Source organism: Aquarana catesbeiana, linkage group LG10 (assembly GCF_042186555.1).
Source record: "Aquarana catesbeiana isolate 2022-GZ linkage group LG10, ASM4218655v1, whole genome shotgun sequence".
In the NCBI taxonomy this organism is placed as follows: domain Eukaryota; kingdom Metazoa; phylum Chordata; class Amphibia; order Anura; family Ranidae; genus Aquarana; species Aquarana catesbeiana.
The window spans coordinates 152431250-152438205 of NC_133333.1; positions in this window are offsets into that span (position 1 = coordinate 152431250).

A 6956-nucleotide genomic window follows, 5' to 3' on the forward strand; every position below is an offset into this window, starting at 1 on the left:
CCCCATAACAGTTGGAAAAAACAGCTGTACACCCCTACATAGAGAGATGCTGGCAAGATACAGATGAAACTGACATATAAAAAGATTGGGACCAGGTATGTTTTGATCAAGTCAACCCTCTCCCTCAAGGAAAGCTTCCATTTCTTCCAGCTTGCTACTTTGGCATTGGTGCACACCAACCTGCTTTCCCAATTTCGATGACCATAGTCACCAGGACCAAATTTGATGCCCAACACTTTAATTTCCTGCTGGGGCTCTGGGAAGGCATCCGGAAGTTCGAAGCTTTCACCCTCCTCACCCATCCAGAAAACTTCACTCTTTTCATGGTTGACTTTAGAACCAGAAGCCTCCGTGTACTGCTCTATCATAGAGACCACCTCCCGAGCCTCCTCTGTCCCAGAGACAATAACAGACACATCATCGGCATAGGCCACGACCTTCAGAGGCGGCACACCAGCAATGCCCAAAGGCACCCCGCACAAAGATCCACTCTCTAGCCTTCTTATGAAGGGGTCGATTGCGAATACATATAACAGGGGGCTCAGAGGACATCCCTGGCGCACACCAGAGCCAACCTCAAAAGGCCGTCCAACCCAACCATTAACCAGTGGGAAGCTCTCAGCCCCTCTATATAGTGTCTTCAGCCAATCTATAAACCTCCCCTGCAGGCCGTATTTACCAAGTAGCAAATACAGGTACTCGTGATTGACTCTATCAAAAGCCTTCGCCTGATCCAATGCCAGCAAGTACTTTCTCCATCCAGCAGCCCTGCATCGTTCCAAAGCCTCCCGGACAGCTAAAACCGCTGAAAAGGTACTTCTACCTTGGACCGAGCAGTGCTGATGACTGGACAACAAATCGCCTGCTACTGACAAGCGCCAAAAAAGAATCTTCGCCAGGATCTTTCTATCAACATTAAGAATACTGATGGGGCGCCAGTTCTCAATCATTGAGGGGTCTTTACCTTTTGACAGAAGAATCACAGCGGATTGCCTCATGGAGGGAGGGAGCGAACCCTCTTCTAGACAGCTGTTATAAACCTCTGCTAAAAAGGGAGCCAGAATGGACTTAAAACACTTGTAGAATTCAGCTGTCAACCCATCTGGCCCAGGCGATTTTTTGGTAGCCAGCTTCTCTATAGCATGAACTACCTCATCCACTGAAATTGGTTCTGTCAAATCCATCAAAGGCAATGTACCATTTCCCAATCCTGGAGTAGAATCCAGAAAGCTTTCCATCCTGTCCCGACAAAGGTCCTTTCTTCCCAGAAGGTCTGCGTAATATGATCTGAAGATCTCCAGGATCCCTGATCTGGACTTCACCAGGGAACCCGTACTATCCCTCAGGCCTATGACTGTCTTAACTGCTATGCCTTGCTTACAGTTCTGGTAAGGATCAGGCGAGTGATATTTTCCATAATCCCTCTCCAGAACCAAGGAGGCATGCCGGTCGTATTGACACTTCCTAAGAAGAAACTTCACCTCAGAGATCTCCCCTGGATCTCCTCTATACGAGACAAGACGATCAAGCTTCCTCCGCAAATGCTGGTAGGCAATGTACATACCAAGCTGCTTCTTCTTACTTATGGCCTTGAAAAGTCCAATTGTCCTTTGTTTCACAAGCTCCCACCACTCTGACTTACTGCTGCAAAAGTCCAGAATAGAAACCTGTGCCTGAAAAAAATCCTCAAAGGATTGTCTTACCTCTACATCTTCCAGGAGAGCCGAATTCAGTTTCCAGGTACCCCTTCCCCTGGGTGGAGTATCCGAGGCAGAGTCACAGACAGCATACAGTGGTCAGAGAACTCCACCGCCCTCAACTCAGGAGCCGAGAAAGCAGAGTTCTCCTTTAAAAAAAACCTATCTATCCTACTCTGACTATTCCCTCTCTGAAATGTGAATCCCGTGCTGCCAGGGCAGTGCTTAATATGCACATCTACCAGGCCTGCTTGTCTCACCATATCTCTAAGAAAAACGCTATCGTAACCCCGCCTGTCTATGGAGCCTCTCCTGTCTTCAGGCCTAATTATGGTGTTAAAATCACCTCCAAAGACAACCTGCTGGGACGTAAAAAGGAAGGGCTTGATCTCTGTGAGGAGGCATTTCCTGCCCCATTTTGACTGCGGTCCATAGATATTGATCAGGCGCAGGTCCTGCCCCCTAACAGAGACGTCCAAGACCATGCATCTCCCCATTTCTACCTCAATTACCCGCCGGCATGTTACCATATCGGTTTTAAAAAGGACCGCAACTCCGCTGCAGGGCTCAGCCGCAAGAGACCAAAAGGAGGGACCGCATCTCCACTCCCTTTTTGCTAGATGGACATCGGCCAAAGTATTGAGCCAGGTCTCTTGCAAAAATAAAATCTCGGCATCAAACTCGCTGAGCAAAAATAAGGCAATATCACGAGCTCTTGCAGATTTAATGCTGGCGATATTAATGGTCGCCACCTTTATCGGAGTGGGAACTGCCATCAGGATGATTGGGGTAGTCGTTTCTTAACCTTTGCCACACTCTCATCACCAGAAACAGCTCTCTTCAGACTACGTGACTCCCCCTCATCCATGGATGATAAAGAGAAAGATATATCAGACATCTCATCACCCAACAAAACTGAAAAGGTATTACCAAGAGGAACCCCTCCTGGGTCCGACTCTGAGGAAGAAATGACCACTTTACTTGTCTTCCTCTTCTTCTTCTTCTTTTTCTTCCTCCTAAACTTCTCCCACCCCTCATCATCCGAATCCCCCTCAACAGAGGGTGAGACATGGGATATGGACACCCTTCTATCAGCCCCATCCAGCACCCCCACATTCCCCTGACCACGTTTGTGCCGCTGAGGGACAGGGACTGGAGGCCGAGTGGGAAGATCTGCCAAACCTGCCCCCCCAGCAGCTTCTGCCAGTCTGGAGGATCTACGTACAGTAGGATTAGGGACCACCACATGGGGGACAGACTCAGGGACCACATTACTAGGTGAAACAGAATCCGAAACAACAGATGTAACAGACACAGGAGGGACAGACTCAGGGACCACATCACTAGGGGAAACAGAATCTGGAACAGATATAACAGAAACAGGAGGGGCAATAACAGTTTTAGCGGCCTCATCCTCCTTATCAAGTCTCTGCAACTCAGCCTCCAATCCTGGCAAGTTATGTAATGCCTCCGGGCACTGACTATAAGGATGACCCAGCTTTTGGCACAAATTGCACCGAATTTCAGTACAATCCTTAGCCAAATGGTCCAGATCCTGGCATAGTGAGCATTTCTTACGGGTACAAGTAGATGCAAAATGGCCTTTGTCACCACATTTATTACAGACCTTAGGCTGACCCTGGTAAAAAATAGTCAGCCTATCCCTCCCCAGAAAAGCTGAACAGGGAAGGTGTTGAACTACATTTCCAAGCACCCCCAATTTTAGTGACACTGTCCAGGCCCCTGTCCATATCCCATGCTCATCAAGGACCTTCCGCAGTGGAGCGAGGACCTCACCATATCGGCGTAGCCATACTATTAAATCAGCCTCTGGTATGGCTTCGTTACGCACCAGGATCGTCACCGACTTTATCAGAGGCTGCCTGGAAATCACCTTTGGCACCAAACCACTCCACTGTGGAAGGCCCTTGCACCTACTATACCTCTCCCAAAATAAATCCAGACCCTCAGGCTTTACAAAGGACAAATCAAATTCACAACTCCCCACTGGGCAAATCAAAGCAAAGATATCCAAGGCTTTAAACCCCATTTCCAGAACCAACTCAGCCACCCTCCCCCTTACTGGTGGGGTCCCCTCCCCCTCCCACTTCAATTGAACCACATTCCTTCTCCTGTACCCACCAACCATCCCACCACCAAGCCCCCCCAAATTGTGACCACTAAAATTCCCTCCACCCTCCTTGGTGCGACTCTCCAGAACGGACGCATAACTGCCCACATTTCTCCCAGCAGAAGAAACATTTGTGTGTTTTGAACCGTCTGACACATTTCTAGCAGATATCGATTGTACAGATTTGGTCTGCACAATCGATGAGTCTTTCCTGAGCAGGGAGAGCAATGTCATTTTTATTTTTCCCAGCAGTATTAACCCCTTCACCACCACCCACCACATTCATAGTTTTATCATTACTGTCATTCTTAATACTTGCTGGTATATTCACAGTTCCTGTAGTCTTCCCAACAGTGTCAGTTCCCACTGCTGTGCTGGTGGAATCTTCAGCTGGCCTGTTCTCTTCCATCAGGACAGGACTTTCAGCAGGCTGGTCTGACACATCCATGGCTTCCACTGCACATGGTGCAATGTGCTGATCCCCTCCCCCATCATCATCAATCAGCTCTGCTGGAACACAGGGAGGCTCAGGTGAGGCAATCTCTTTGCTGGTGTCAGCCATACTGTGTAAAACACATGCAGCAAACTTGGTAGAGGAACTACTGGTCTCAACAAATGCAGGAGTAGAAACATCCATGTTCAGGGTGTTTGGTGCAGGTCCATCTTCATTCCCTGGTTTATTTTTCCTCTCATCCTCAGGGATTTCTGATGGATCATCAGAAATGGCAAACTTGTCTGCTCTCAGGGGTGACTCCATCTGCTGGATGAAGGTGCCATGCTCACTCTCAACCCCCTGGCTGGTTGCCGCTGGCGATTCCAAGGCCTTACATGGGGGGAGAGGTGCAGAGGCAGATGGACCCGGGTCATCCATAACCTGAGGCTGCTGATCCATGCAACTTACTGATGACTGGCTGGCAAATCTCTTCTCATTGTCAAATTTTTCTTTAAAAGCTCCAGTTCTGGCTTTTAATTTCTCCAACAATAAAGTTTGCTGCTTTACTTTTTCCTCTAATTCCTGTAACTCAGGCTTCATGGCTGTGCGATTTCTACTCCAGGCCTGGAAGTATTTGGCTTTAAAGTTTTTATGTTCAGCTTTCAAAACTTGAAGTTTCTCTTCAGCCCTTCCAATTTCCCTAAAACGATCAACAATCTTCTGTCTGAAGATACTCGCATCCATACCAGGGCCTGGACCCACAGTCAGATCCTCCACCTCCTCCTCACTAGGCCCCGTGTCATCAGGGGGATCCCTCCCAGGGCCTCCCCCAGGATCAGGCATTGTTCCTGGGCCAAACTAGCAGGCAAGGCCCAGGCTTGAAAAAAGGCTGGTTCTCAGAGAGCTCCTTGGGTGTGTCCTCCTCCTCCTTCCCACTGACCACCAATGTAATGAACATTCTTCTCACTGATCACCAATGTAAGGAACATTCTTCTCACTGACCACCAATGTAAGGAACATTCTTCTCACTGACCACCAATGTAAGGAACATTCTTCCCACTGACCACCAATGTAATGAACATTCTTCTCACTGATCACCAATATAAGGGACATTCTTCCCACTGACCACCAATGTAAGGAACATTCTTCTCACTGATCACCAATGTAAGGAACATTCTTCTCACTGATCACCAATGTAAGGAACATTCTTTTCACTGATCACCAATGTAAGGAACATTCTTCCCACTGATCACCAATGTAAGGAACATTCTTCTCACTGACTACCAATGTAAGGAACATTCTTCCCACTGATCACCAATGGAAGGAACAATCTTCCCACTATTTATTTAATTCATATTGAGCACTATATTTGATTGGCTGCTTCTGCTTGGCACACACACACAATCACAATCACGCACATGATGATGAAGTCAGGAAATAACCAGACTGCGAATGCGACTATAGGAGATGACCAGACTGCGAATGCGACTACAGGAAGTAACCAGAGACTGCGAATGCGACTACAGGAAGTAACCAGACTGTGAATGCGACTACAGGAAATAACCAGACTGAGAATGCGACTACAGGAGATGACCAGACTGCGAATGCGACTACAGGAAATAACCAGACTGCGAATGCGACTACAGGAGATGACCAGACTGCGAATGCGACTACAGGAAATAACCAGACTGCGAATGCGACTACAGGAAATAACCAGACTGTGAATGAAACTACAGGAAATAACCAGAGACTGCGAATGCGACTACAGGAGATGACCAGACTGCAAATGCGACTACAGGAAATGACCAGACTGCAAATGCGACTACAGGAAATAACCAGACTGTGAATGCAACTACAGGAAATAACCAGAGACTGCGAATGCGACTACAGGAGATGACCAGAGACTGGGGATGCGACTACAGGAGATAACCAGACTGTGAATGCGACTACAGGAGGTAACCAGACTGCGAATGCGACTACAGGAAATAACCAGACTGCGAATGCGACTACAGGAAATAACCAGACTGCGAATGTGACTACAGGAAATAACCAGAGACTGCGAATGCGACTACAGGAGATAACCAGACTGCGAATGCGACTACAGGAAATAACCAGAGACTGCGAATGCGACTACAGGGGATGACCAGAGACTGGGGATGCGACTACAGGAGATAACCAGACTGCGAATGCGACTGCAGAAGATAACCAGACTGCGAATGCGACTACAGGAAATAACCAGAGACTGCGAATGCGACTACAGGAAAGACCAGACTGCGAATGCGACTACAGGAAATAATCAGACTGTGAATGCGACTACAGGAAATGACCCACTGACCACCAATGTAAGGAACATTCTTCTCACTGATCACCAATGTAAGGAACATTCTTCTCACTGATCACCAATGTAAGGAACATTCTTCTCACTGATCACCAATGTAAGGAACATTCTTCCCACTGATCACCAATGTAAGGAACATTCTTCTCACTGATCACCAATGTAAGGAACATTCTTCTCACTGATCACCAATGTAAGGGACATTCTTCTCACTGACTACCAATGTAAGGAACATTCTTCCCACTGATCACCAATGGAAGGAACGAGCTTCCCACTATTTATTTAATTCATATTGAGCACTATATTTGATTGGCTGCTTCTGCTTGGCACACACGCACAATCACAATCACGCACATGATG